At 40.6% G+C, this 15,061-nt stretch overlaps 1 protein-coding gene across 3 annotated transcripts in view; it reads left to right on the top strand.

The window, feature by feature from the left end:
* LOC141431444 (uncharacterized) overlaps positions 1–15,061 on the top strand; it is a 36,489-nt gene that overhangs the window by 10,978 nt on the left and 10,450 nt on the right. For 2 of the 3 annotated variants that reach the window (XM_074092627.1, XM_074092624.1), the window contains exon 1: positions 2,680–2,769. The exons of the other annotated variant lie outside the window; for it this stretch is intronic. The gene's annotated coding sequence lies outside the window, so the exon portion shown is untranslated. Of the gene's footprint in view, positions 1–2,679; positions 2,770–15,061 lie in introns of those variants that run through there. 3 annotated transcript variants of the gene reach the window in all.

Genomic DNA, 15,061 nt, shown 5'->3' with positions numbered 1-15,061 from the left:
CAAAGGTCTGGAAGAGATCCCTTTAAAGGATAAATTCGCCTTTGTACATCTTATTACCCTGTATTCTGTTATTTTCATGTGTACAATAAAGAGTTTTACAATACAATACAATACAGTCTCACTAATATTATAAACGTGAAAGTTTGTAAGTCTGTTTGTTTTTGTTTATTTGCTACCCTTTATGTCTAAACCACTGAAGAGATTAAGATGTAATTCAGTACCTATAGGCACAGATAGTTTGAGTCCCGGGGAAGAACATAGGTTAGTTTTTATCCCGGAAAATTGCATAGTTACCGCGGGATAGCAATAAACAAATTCTACACGGACGGAGTTGCCGGCAACAGCTAGTTTATAAAAGCTATAAAAAAATGAAATATAGGTACTGCGGAGATTAACTACACGTAACCTGCTATACAATACAGTAAGTAGGTACCATAAAATGCTGCAACTTTGCACGGAATTTAATGTTATTAGGAATATTTCTTAAAGTATATGTCATCTATAATAATAATAAATATCATGGGACACTTGAAACCAATTGACCTAGTCCCAAACTAAGCTAAGCTTGTACTATGGATACTAGGCAACGGATAAACATACTTATATAGATAAATACATACTTAAATACATATTAATCATCCAAGACCCGAGAACAAACATTCGTGTTATTCACTGCCCCGACCGGGAATCGAACCCGGGACCTCAAGCTTCATAGTCAGGTTCTCTAACCACTAGGCCATCCGGTCATCTGTGGCCTTACTTGCTGTGTAAGCTAATTGAGGGGCTACTTAGCAAAGGGAGTAGTGAGAAAAGGATTTAAATTAAGAAAATAAAATGTTGTAGTACTTATTGTCACAATATTCGCAATTTTTTTTTCGCTTGTGTGAACTCAGCTTTACACTGCCGTGTAATTTTAACAGTACAATGTAAACCTCATTTGGTTTCAGTAAGAACCAAAATGCTAAAAACGGTTACATGGTAAGGTCGAAACACAGAGGTTATTTCCTATTGGATAAAATGTTAATAAGTATTTTGTTTAATGAATGATAAATGCTGTTAGTATGGCTTCCGTTTTGATTACTGGTTTCCTAGCAAGGTCAGTGAAGATAAGGATTTTATCAGATTTTGTACCTATCCAATTACTCGTACAGATAATAATATGTTGGGGCCGAAAAGTTCTGGAATGGAGACACAGTGTACCTACAAACAACCAACCAAGTCTAGGCACTTGTCTCACCGCCAGCGAGGAAACGATTGGCTATCGACTATTTTCTCGCTCAAGAAACGAACAAAAGATATAAGATCCTGTGTGAGTAAAAGAGACACATATATTAATAGTTGATCGCTGGCTGTTCACACTGTCGGCGAGAACTCGCTCTTACATCTTTTGCCGCAGCGACAAGAGCTATAAAACTCGCTGAGCTATAGATACTCGCTCAGCGATGTCAGCTTGGCGGCCGCCCCGCACGAGCGAGTCGAGTGGAGCGAGTAATCGCCCGTCGCACGCGAACACTCGCTTACAGCCGAGCGACAAAACTACACTCGCTTCTCGCTGCTCGCCCACTCGTTTCTAGTTACTCGCTCTACTCGCTTCTCGCTCATCGTCGGCGGTGGGACAAGTGCCTTAAACTTTGTGTTTTGCCAGTGATGACATATGGATCCGAGACGTGGTGCTTCACTATAGGCCTTATAAATAGGCCCAGAGTTACTCAGCGAGCTATGGAGAGAGCTATGCTTGGGGTTTCTCTTCCGGATCGAATCATAAAGAGGAGATACATAGAAGAATAAGGGTCACCGACATAGCCAAGCGGTTAGCTCGTTGAAGTGGCAATGGGCAGGCCATTATAGCGCGGAGAACAGATGGTCGTTAGGGCCGAAAGGTTCTCAAGTGGAGACCGCGGATCGGCAAGCGCAGCGTAGGACGTCCACCAACGAGATGGACGGATGACCTGGTTAAAGCCGTGGGCTCCTGGTGGATGCAGGGCGCTTCGAACCGAAGTAACTGGTGGTCTATCATCATCATCGGCCCGCACCTCCTATATTTTCAGAATTTAGGTACGAAATTACATTTGACATTTCCCATGAGCTTTACGATGAAGGAAAACATCGCGAGGAAACCTGCACCCACAGGCGAAGACATTTACTGGATTGTGTGAAGTTTGTCCGCACTGGGCCCGCGTGGGAACTCGGTCCCAAATCATCTCATTCTGACAGGCTTGTGCCCAGCAGTGGGACGTATATACAGGATGGAATGGGTAAAATAATGGGTGATGTTGAGCCGCCTTTTTAATTTTTAACCCCCGACGTCAATCTCTGTCTGTCTGTGGCACCGTAGCTCTTAAACGGGTGGACCGATTTGAAAGCGTTTTTTTTAATTAAAAGCAGGTTTTCTAGCGATGGTTCTTAGACATGTTTCATCAAAATCGGTTCAGCCGTTTTTGAGATATTGAAGTAACAAAGTCGGGAGTTTTCCAACTTTTAACTCAAATAATTTTGGTATTAGCTTTACTACTAAATAAGATGTTTCGCGGCTTCAATCCCTCAAAGAACTTTGCATCACTTGTATAGTGAAATACTATTACTTAACTAGGAACGAAACATATTCTATAATACGTTAAGGTTCATAGAAACCGAAAGCATCACTCGTTCTGAATGAGATCGAGAGTGAACGGAACGGCATCGCGATCCATTCGTTCACCTTCACTAGTCGGTCAGTTTAGTCAGTGCCGTGCCTTCTCCGGTTGATCTTGTGTGGAAATATTAATAGAGGTGAGTTTAGATCGTTATTTATAAAGCTATTACATTTATACAAAGTTTAAATTAGATTACTGAAAACCTCAAAGCATTATTGTTTAGAAACGGGAGTAGAATTGTCTGAATTCCACTTTAACAAGGGTTGTGTTTTGATAATTGGTTCTTACGGTGCCCAGTCTAAATGTTACAAATTTAATGCAGCATAGGTACCTACGCCAAAGTCTAGCGAAGTTGCTTATTAAATTTTAGGTAATTGAATAGTGTCAGTGTTGTTTGTCACTTTAGATTTTTTCAAAAAGCGGCGGAGCGCAAATACATATACAAATTGCGAGTGTAGAGTTAGAAATCAACTAGAATTACTAAGTTAGCAAAAAATGTGGGTATTTGTAAATACACGCATTCACTATTTTGTAATAGAAAATTCTAGTTTAAATAGAAATCAATCGCCGATTGTACGTAAGTGCATCATTGCAGGACGGTTGCACCTATTTGGTTAAATATTTTTTTATTGTTTGTAATAAAGTTCGTGGGAAAGATTTTTCATCATGAAAAAAAAATTAAAAAATCCGGGGCGGGCAAAATTTCAATTTCAATGGAACCTTTTTGCTGACTAATTTTTATTGACTATGTTTGCATTGTCATTCAACTTACATATTATGTAAAATTTCCAAACAACAACAAACCACAAACTACTTTTTTTTACAATTTGTACTAATTTTCAAGTCAACCAGACCACAGGAAGTGGGTCAAAATGAACTTGCAAGATTTAACCCAAAAACAAACAGACAAGTTAAATAAAACCTGGTTAAAATTTGTGCATATTAGTCTATTTTGTCGTGAAATAATTACTAAATAAGACCACTTCGATTTCCATACCTATCTAGTTACAGAACTGCAGTGCCAAAGTTGCGTAAATACAAACAGGACTACGACGCAAAGCCTTCTAAGTTACCAATTGATTCTTTTTAATATTTTTTGTTTAACTGACAAAAGAAAATATTGTCCAATATTTTTATAGATAGAAATAGAAATAGAAATATTTTATTGGCTCTTCGCACATTAAGTACATAAAACACAGAATAAAGATACATAAAAAAAACAATACTTATGCGAAATCGCGAAACGGTCCCAGCATAGTGTTGGCCGTGTAGGCCGCGTAGGCATTTGGATAATTTAACAGACGGATTAATTAGGATTTTTAGGATAAGGTAAAGTAAGGGGTGCGTTGCGTAGTAATTTAGTAGTGAATCAGTAACTGGCAAGCTGACTTGGCAGACAGTCCGATAGCCTTATTTCGTGTACTTAGTTAGTGTAGATTGAAAGAGATTTTGAATATAGACCGCGCAGTGTACCTATAGGTAGAGTCATTCACGATGACTCGTGCTGTGGTTCTTATTACAATGTCTTATTACTGTATAGTAGCTTCCACAATTTTTTTTTTACTCTTAAACTCACTCTTTGTCGGACCCTAACTGGTTACTCCTCTCATCTACTCAAAGGTTGACTGGTAGAGATCCCTTAAAGGGATAAGTCCGCCTTTGTACAAGTATCTCAAAGTTTGTCAATTGTGTTTTGTTTCTTTTCTTTTGTACAATAAAGAGTTTACATACATACATACATACAATGTCATTAATGTCAAATTTTGACAACATCACGCGTCTTCGTGAATGGCACTAGGTATATGGACACAAGAACAGAAGGAACTTTTTCCCTACCCCCTCTTTCTACAGGAAGTGAGGGATAAGTTCGCCTTTGTACATATATTTCATTGTTTGTCATCTGTGTTTGTTTACTTTTTTTGTACAATAAAGAGTTTACATACATACATACATGTGTCAAACGAATGCCATAGATTCAAAACGTCAGTAGCAAAATACATCTTACTAAAACACCAAGGGTAATTAGCCATAAAAAAACCGGCCAAGAGCGTGTCGGACACGCCCGAAATTATATATTTATACCTTAGGCTGCTATTTACTCTTAAACTACTAATAAATTTCAAGAAAACTTAACCGTTATAGTTTTCCTTGTAAGTTTGATATACTTACTACCATCCTGAATTTTTTCAAATTTTTCCACCACCAGTTTAGATTTTAGAAGGGGGACGCTCGATTTAAATGAAAATTTGCACTTTAAAGTTGAATATTTTGCAAACAAAACACTGAATCGAAAAATAGTTGTAGCAACCCCCTAATGGTTTTAAAATACCTATCCAACGATACCCCACACTATAAGGTTGGATGAGAACAAAAAAACACCCCATTTTCGCTTTCTAGCATTGATAGTCCCTGAGAAAAGACGCTTACGGCCAGACAGACAGACAGATAGACAGACATGGCGAAACTATAGAGTTCCATTTTTGCCATTTTGGCTACGGAACCCTAAAAATGTAAACGTTCGATTGCTCGACACGCTAATGCCATAAGATTAAAGGTGCCAACCATTGGATCAGTGTCGAGTACTTGCACGTTTACTTTACTAGCCTATTCGATATTAGACTACTCTAGAACGATGCTAAATGAAGCGCGGCGTTGCTCAACAAAACCCTCGCACGATAAATATCAGCTGATGTAAGCGATAGAAAAACTGCAGCGAAGTTACAACATTACTTGCATTTCGATCCTACATCCGTGTTGGTTTGAGGAATTTATCGCTTATTGTTTGTAAATCGGTACTAAATTAGCGATAGTTGAGTGGCTTTGGTAAGACACAGTATTCAGTCACGCGACAAGCTCAGAGAGCTATGCTAGGAGTTTCTGTGGCGGCAGAATCCGAAATAAGGAAGCCGACATAGCTCGACGAACTTTTTTCACGGACGCCATTTTAAAATATTATAACTCTATGCCCTATTTTACTCCGATAGTTTTAACAAATGGAACGATAGCTCATACGTAAAATGAGGTTACTTTGCCCCCACTGGGTAACAGTGCTCCAATTCTTTATTTTGTTTCAATGTCTTGCAAGTCGAAGTCCCGGTACCCGATAAACTTGCCAATAAAGTGGCAACACTGAACTTAAGTTCTTGCACTAAAATAATTTCCTTGCTCACCCGCGACCTTATTTTATTTTAGTTCATTGATATGGACCTCCGCAAAGTAACGCCTGATTCAATAAATTATTTAAGTTCTTGCTCCGATTTTTTTTTCTTTTCCTGTCAGACGCCTTACAGTGATAAGACGGAGATAATGATGGTGTAAAAATGCACCAAACTACTCCTCGTACGCCTAACATTGCTCCTAAATTAAAGTTTATATATACTGAGCGACACACAATTTGGCCCACTCTCCATACAAAATTACCTATAACTGCATACATTTGAGGGCCAGATTTTTTGACGCTCAGTATATAACAAAACAACATTATGACGTAGTTTAAGCAAGCCAGCATGGTAGTAGGGGTGATCTACTTTACATAAATACATATATGAACGTATGTTGGTCGGTTTTCAACAAAATGAGGTTACTTTTCTCCGATATTTGCTCCAAATTTCGTAATCTTTGTTTTACTTTGAAAATGATTATGCTGTGGTATGTGGAGCAAATATCGGAGCAAAGTAACCTCATTTTACAGTTGAAAACCGACCAGCCCTTTAGGCTACAGAGGACCAAAAGAAATAGATATACACATACACCATAATCAATCAGAAAACAGGTACACAGAGGGACAATTACCAGGTACAAACAACCTTATCACTTCAAAGCGACATTCATACATACATAGGTACATAATATGCTCCAAAAACAAAACACATCTGCGTTCAATGAGCAAAGGGTTTTACCTGAGACTTCAAAAGAATCATGCCTAACCTTCCAACGTCTCATCATCAAGACGCTATGCCTCTGGCCGGTGCTCGTGATGTGTAAAGGTCGGGGCCGCCGCAAGGCCGCAGAAGGCAAATGCTAGCACCGTTAGCTAGAAACTGAGAGCTTTGGTAATACCTCGAAATTGGATAATTAATGTTAATAACAAGTAATAAAAAGCCGCGGTGGCCGAGTGGTTTGACCTATCGCCTCTCAAGCAGAGGGTCGTGGGTTCAAACCCCGGCTCGCGCCTCTGAGTTTTTAGAAATTCATGTGCGAAATTACATTTGAAATTTACCACGAGCTTTACGCTGAAGGAAAACATTGTTAGGTGCCTGTGATGTTCCCGATCCGTACTGGGCTCGCGTGGGAACTACGGCCTAAGCCTTCTCATTCTGAGAGGAGGCCTGTGCCCAGCAGTGGGACGTATATAGGCTGGGATGATGAATACAATTAAAGTCCCGACTGACTGTCAGGTATTTACATGCACAAAATCTCGTACCAATCGCAACAGTATTACCGGAGAAATGACTGATTTAGGATTTAATCCATACTAATATTATAAATGCGAAAATGTGTGTGTTTGTATGTTTGTCCGTCTTTCACGTCGAAACAGAGCGACGGATCGACGTGATTGTTGGCAATAGTTTAAGGGCCAGAGAGTGACATGGGCTACTTTTAATCCCGGAAAAATGCACAGTTCCCGAGGGAACAGCGCGCGATAACCGAATACCACGCGGACGAAGCCGCGGGCAAAAGCTAGTAATTTAATAATTAGATTGGGCACAGTACAAATAGATGAAAAAAACGCCACCTGGTTTAAATTATATTGTAATCGATCCCTCATCTTAAATTCTGAACAAACTTAAAAACCAATATAAAAATATCATGGGACAATTGACACCAATTGACCTAGTCCCAAACTAAGCAAAGCTTGTACTATGGATACTAGGCAACGGATAAACATACTTATATATGTGGATAAATACATTCTTAACTCCATATTTATTTATTTAAACAATGAATTTTTACATAAAAATAAAAATAAAAAAACATATAAAATTAACTAAAACGGGCTTCCTCATCCAAAGGCAGCGCAGCGCGGGGCATTGTGCCTAAGACGCTAGCGGCGTTGCCTCGTTGCACTGCAAGGCTCAGTCTTTGGGCGAAGAAAAAGCCTGCTCTTTGGTCGCCAGATATGCCGATTAGTTTGTCCGACACTTCTTTCATAATTTTTTTTGTGTCGGACGACCAAGGTTTCGACCGCAAGTGCCGCAAAAAAGTAGTTGTCCTTAAGAAAGGCATATTTGCGGCACTTGACGGTTTGGGCATCGTCTGCAGCTGTCCCTGGTTTCCGCGCAGACCGTTGGACGTGGGACGGGGCTAACGTATCCACGCATGTAACATCCCACGCCAACGGTAGCCCCAGACGCCACGGCACCAACGTACAACCGTCGGGCCTCTTCCCGTCCGCAGCAGAAAGACCTGTAGGCTCTAGGGTCGCGGGGATGGACGCGGAGCCGAGAGCTCGACGGACGAGATCGTTGAGTGTCGCGTGTCTGTAGGAACGGCCGGCACTAAGTTGGCAATGTAGGCCGTGGCGGCCGAGAGCGTCAGCCGAGCCACCGCAGCGACAGCAAAGATGAGGTTCGCAGGTCCTGAGGCCCAGGCGAAGGCACACCGCGACTCGCAACGATCCCGGGTCTAGCAGCGATCCTATGTTCCGAGAAGGGAGAGCGTGAAGCCAGTGTCCCGACTCAGCTTCCGAAACTGCCAATAATCGGGCCCGCTCGAAGTGGTTACTGCAATTCTCAATTAAATTTTTGTGGATAGCTTTTACTTTCAAGAGGTCCCAGGCGGCTTGACTATTTTTTTCGGTGGGCAAACTTTCCCCAAGGTTGCTGGCTATCCATGCCAACTCTGCGTCCGCCAAGCCTGACACCACAACATCAGCGGGATTGGGTAATGTTAAGGATACCACTGATGAGGGAGACAGAGCTGTGAACGGATGAAAGGAAGGCAGGGAGAGCCAGGTCGCTTGTCGTACGAATCCCTAGACCACCATATTTGATCGGTAAAGTCGCCTGGGTCCAACTTGTTGGAGTATGTGAAATATTAAGGATTTTGCAGGTAGTTTCTTTTAAAACAATATCAATAGATGAGGTCAAGTTGGGAAATTTCCAAACAGAGCAGCAACGTAAGATGTATAAAAATTTTGGTGAAAACAGGCACAACCGCAGAATGTAAATAGCTACATGAGGGCTAATTTTGAAAAGTAGGTCAGAAGAGTTATGGAAATTGATTATGTCTCGAAGGCCGTATTCTTAAATACATAATAAACATCCAAGATCCAAGAACAAACATTCGTATTATTCATACAAATATCTGCCCCGGCCGGGAATCCAACCCGGGACCTCAAGTTTCGTAGTCAGGTTCTCTAACCACTTGGCCATCCGGTCGTCGAACTTCTTTCAGGTTTTCAGTTATTTAACTATCACCTTGTACAGTCAAGGAAACTGAATCATGTACCAGAGTGGAACCTTTGTGCTGCTAATCTCCTGTTGACATCCCATACATTTGCCAAAGAAATCGTAGCGAAATTGATTACGAAAAGGTTCCACCTACGAGATTCAGTTCCCTTGATTACACACACACACACACACACACCTACCACACGATTCCATCCAGCAGCTCCGATCGTCGTAGTAAAAGCATTATGTAATAATTTATCACAAATTATGGATCTAATCAAATTAAACAATCTCACTTTATGTAACTTTTGACGACGTTTAAAAGGCGCGTACATACCAGGCACCCCTTCGCGATATAATGAGGTATTTCTACACCTGAGTATTTAGTTTTTAAGGTTCTGTTCTGTAATCATAATAGCAATAACCCAGGGTTTCTCAAAGTGGGGTACGCGAACCCCTAGGGGTTCGCTATTCGACGGTAGGGGGTTCGCGACAAGGTTTACGTGATGATGGCTGCAAGACTGGCAAGATGAGTAAGATTGGTTTTTGGAGTCTTTTTGTATTTTTTATTTCAACTCCAAATTTGTTACTTATTTGTTTGTTATTTGTTGTTGTTTGTTTCAGTTTGTATTTTCGTTGGCAAGATGATTCTTATCTATACTTGTTACTTTATTGAAATAAATAATATACATTATATTATGATGCCAATTGAAATATAAATAAACTTAGTTTCTCCAACAGCCAATGTTATTACTATCTTTGGGGGGTGTGGGGGGGGTTCGCTGTCGTCTAGAAACTATAACAGGGGTACGTGGAGCCATAAGTTTGAGAAACCCTGCAATAACCAAACCTCTATATTATAGTTTTGCAAAGTCCGTCTGAAAATCCATGAAGACATTCGACATTCATAACATTGCAATAAGAACGCATCATCGTGAATGACTACCTACCTACGATGAGAGCTAAACATAGATGTCGCTAGTGCTGCTGAGTAAGTAGCGTAGTGGAAAAATGCAACCTGAGATATGTGTGCATAGGATAAATTTGTGTCTAGAATCCTGTCCAGCTCCAGCGGTTGTGTAGGGGTTATAGCACGCAGCACGGAATGCTGAGGACCTGGATTCTATTCCCAGCGCTGGTCTATTTTTCTGGTTTTTCTGTGCATCCATGTCTCAGTTTGTATTTTCGATATTCTACCTATTAGTAGCTCAGAGATTTAGTAATACAAAGCTGTAATTTGAGATGGGTACACATAATCAGCACTCTGACAACCACCATACCAGCCTATACGTCCCACTGCTGGGCTCAGGCCTCCTCTCAGAATGAGAGGGCTTGGGCCGTAGTTCCCACGCGAAAACAGCGTGGATTGGGAAATTTACACTCACCATTGAATTGCTTCATAATTTCGCACATGAAGCCGTGGTACCCTAGTCCCTTAACCTATGGTCTAATAAGCAGAGGATCGTGATTTCGAACCCGGGCTCGCACATTTTGAAAAAAAAAAAAAACGAAAATTAAAAAGGAAAAAACTGCTTTCAAAAAAAAAAAACCGCATTCAAATCGGTTCACCCGTTTAAGAGCTACGGTGTCACAGACAGACAGACACACATGGCGGTCAAAATTATAACACCCCTATTTTTGCGTCGGGGGTTAAAAACCTGTTAAGAAACCAAAACTTGAACAGTCGGGACGGGAGCCATTCAAAAATCGCGCTATTCCCAATATCGTATTATCACACACACACACACACACAAACATCACACCTGTATTCCCAAATGGGGTAGGCAGAGCACACGAAACGTTACCGATTCGGAGCCACTTTTAGCAACCCCCCTTTAACTTTTACCCGTGTGGTGTCGGGTTAGAATTACACCTCTCCATTTCTTCCGTGGATATCGTAAGAGGCGACAGAGGATTATACTTAGGTTAAGGTATACCGTAGGCGACAGGCTAGCAACCTGTCACTATTGTACCGTTTTTGTCAAACTTAAAACCTAAAATTGCTAAAAGTGGCTCCGAACCGGTATATCGTATTATATACAGAGTTATAGGCCAATGCTAGCCGTTACCCCGCGACTCCGTCCGCGAGAATTCGGTTCTCACTATCCCGCTAGAACTATGCAATGTTCCAGGATAAAACTATCCTATGTCACTTCCCGGGAAGCAAACTATCTGCACCGAATTTCCGACGTGAGAATCTGTTTAGACGTGATGAAATAACAAACAAACAAATAAACAAACAATATAAATGCGAAAGTTTGTAAGTCTGTTTATTTGTTTGTTTTAAACAATTGAACCGATTTATACAGTAGATATACAGATATAGAGAGTATACAGATAGATTGAGTCCCGGAGAAGGACATAGGATAGTTTTATACTGGAAAATCACAGTTCCCGCGGGATAGCGATAAAAACGAATTCTACACGGACGGAGTCACGGGTAACGGCTAGTTTATAATATTAGTGAGATTGCATTGTAACTGAATAGTGGGGCGTTGCCAGAACCAGACTCCAACGGGTGGGACCATTATCTTATCACTGGAACACAAGTAACAGTTAATCGCAATTTCAATTACGTAAGTTCTTATAGCAATGAACTACAAACAATTACCTATGGTGCTCACCCACGACCTTATGAATCTTATGATACACACAAACATCACGCCTGTACTCTGAAATGGGGTAGGCAGGGCAGGGCACACGAAACGCTACCGCTTCGGAGCCACTTAGCAATTTTAGGTTTTAAGTTTGACAAAAGCTGTACAATAATACCTTAACCTATATCCTCAGTCGCCTCTTATCTTATGGTATTAGCTATTCAATAAATGCGTTTTAATATAGCTCCACCACCTCCACACTACATTGACGCGTTTTGAACTTATCCAGAGTTGACAAAAGATATTCAAGACCAAATAAATTAACATAACATAAGTTGGACAAATGAGTAAACTAAAAGAATTTGCTTTGCTCACCCGTGACCTTATGATAGCTAAGTTTATGCAAGATATGCGCGTTCATGCAGTTCCTCCACCTCTACACTGTAAGAACACACACAAATCACACAAACCCATCTATCACCGCCACCACACTACCTGACGCGTTTCGAACTCAACCAGAGCTCATCTTCAGAGCAACACAACCTACACCATGCTACCAGATGTTAGACGAATCAGACCAGATCAGGTCAGATGTTTTGATACGGACCTCCGCAAAGTAACGCCTGATTCAATAAAACATTTGGACAAATGAGATGCATATTGGTTATATTAGAGGATATTAATTAGCTGAACAAGTGGCAAGATCGTTCACCTGCGCCGGCGCATGTCGCCTTGACCCGCGAATTCGTAGCACTGTCACTTTTCACGCAACATGACAATCAATATGACTACTGTAATGCTAGCCGAAGGTTGCTATGTATTAACAAGTCGTCTACATAACGTCTATGGAGCACCGAGCAATTGCTAGTTCTTTTGCTAGGTTCCGTAAAAACGAAAAAAAAAGTTGGAAAACCCCGACTGTCACTTCAAAGTTTAATATCTCAAAAACGGCTGAACCGATTCTGATGAAACATGTCTAAGAACCATCGCTAGAAATCCTGATATCAAATAAAAAACCGTATTCAAATCGGTCCACCCGTTTAAGAGCTACGGTGCCACAGACAGACAGACACACATAGCGGTCAAACTTTTTACACCCCTCTTTTTGCGTCGGAGATTAAAAAGTATGTTACGACGGCCTTATTACGTCGGAATAAGAGTCTATGGTGCTTATTTTTGAAGGGTTAGATAAAGTCCATATATTTTTGCACTCGACTGTAGGATCACTCACGTATCTGTCTGTTGTTCTATCACAGCCAATTTGCTCCGAAGCTACTCAACCAATTGAGTTCAAAAGTACACATGACCGACGTGTAACGTAAATTATGTAAGTGAATTCTAGACAAGGGGGGCTACGTTTGGGGGGTAAATTAGACAATTTAAAAATATATATCGTGTGTTAAATATCAAATTAAAGGGCTTGTTGTGAGAATCTCAAGTAGGTAGGTATATAAAGAAATTCGCAGAGGAACTAAAGTCGCATAGCTCGAAGAATATGCAAGTTGAAGTAGCATTATTCGGGCCACATCGCTCGAAGAACAGATATCCGTGGGGGGGGGGGGAAGGTCCTCGGGTGGTGACCGCGAACCGGAAGACGAAGCGTTGGTAGGTCTCCCACTAGATGGACTGATGACATCGTGAGAGTTGCGGGTAAGCGGTCGATCATCATCATCATCATGTCAGCCGAAAGACGTCCACTGCTGGACAAAGGCCTCCCCCAAGGCTCTCCACTCAGACCGGTCTTGTGCTTTCCGCATCCACCGCGATCCCGCGATCTTAACCAAGTCGTCGCTCCATCTTGTTGGAGGCCTACCGACAGCTCGTCTCCCGGTATTATTAAGCGGTCGATGCAAGTAGCAAATTGACGTTCTAAGGAGGAAGTCTTTTTGTACATAGTGGTGACATACTTTGATTTTGTTTTTTCAAATTCAAAAACTTTTTGTACACTACAAACGTAGAACACGCATCTATTGTTAACCAAGATTAAAATTTTTGAGTCTACGGGTTTGATAAGGTCTAAGGATGAGATATTAAGTCAGATTAACCTTGCCTGCTGACATATTCCGAATAAACTTAAGAACCGGGTTCTGCCTTTTTGCAGAATTATTGTTTGCCAATTGTTTCATTTCCCAACTCAATTTTCATCGACACAATTTTTTTTTCCAGTGAATTGCTTTTATAGAACACAGTAGGTTATGTTAGGTTTGTTTTATGAAAGTACCGAAAAAAAAATTCTTACAGAGAAAATCCATAGTTGGCAAATTCAGTTTGGCAAAATGGTTAGCAGTTTGGAAACGTGAGTTGGGAAAAGGCAAAAACCTGTTTAGAACAACCTGAATTACCTATTAGGTATTGTTGGATAGGTCTTTTAAAACCATTAGGGGGTTGCTAAAACGATTTTTCAATTCAGTGATTTGTTTGCAAAATATTCACTTTTAAAGTGCAAATTTTCATTAAAATCGAGCGTCCCCCCCTTTAAAATCTAAACCGGTGGGTGGAAATTTAAAAAAAAAATCAGGATGGTAGTAAGTATATCAAACTTACAAGGAAAACTATAACGGTTAAGTTTTTTTGAGAATTATTAGTAGTTTAAGAGTAAATAGCAGCCTAAGGTATAAAATAAACTATATCTTAGAAAAACATTAATTATTTTTTTCTTAATGTCTACGGAACCCTATTTCTATCTCTTGGCCGATTTTTTCAAGGTAGAACAGTAGAATGTGAGGTGGAATTGCAATATGACTACATGTCCGTCCTCGACTATGTGCGAACGTCGGAGCGGCGAACATTTTTGATAGGTATTACACTACGTTACAAGTACATACAATAGTTATTTGTGTCACAAGGGAACAAAATGGTGTATTTACGGCGAGGGCGTACATTGAATCCAGAATGTAGCGAAGGATTCTACAATAGAATCCTGAGCGTAGCGAGGGATTCTAAAGTAGAATCCTGAGCGTAGCGAGGGATTCTAAAGTAGAATCCTGAGCGTAATGAGGGATTCAAGTGTTAACGCCCAAGATGAAAATAATTTTGCTCCCGAGTGGCTCGTACAACTTTTCACACCGAGCATTAAGAAACTTGAAAAAAAAAATATTCTTCATATTATTAAAGAACAACCAGCATAGAAAATGGCGTGGCTTTACAATTATCAACTTCAAAAAATAGCATTTGCAATAAAACACTTAGAAAAGCCTTGAACAGAAAAGTTGCACTTTGCTCCCTCTCGTCAGGGAGGAAAAGTTACTTTTCTGAAGGAGAGGTGTGAAAAAAAAATTAAATACCTACCTATTCCTTGCGTGTGTCAAAATAATCATTGAGTGCCGAGCGTTTTGGACGCGCAATGAACAACGACGCTCGTTACGCAGCCTTCGTACCCGCTGTAAGGCAAGCAGCGGTATGCGCCGCAGTGTCTGCGACCTTGAGTTTTATATTTTTT

This window comes from Choristoneura fumiferana, chromosome 9, assembly GCF_025370935.1.
Source record: "Choristoneura fumiferana chromosome 9, NRCan_CFum_1, whole genome shotgun sequence".
Lineage (NCBI taxonomy): Eukaryota > Metazoa > Arthropoda > Insecta > Lepidoptera > Tortricidae > Choristoneura > Choristoneura fumiferana.
Note: the sequence above shows the minus strand (reverse complement) of the source record. Positions and strands in the feature narration are given on the sequence as shown.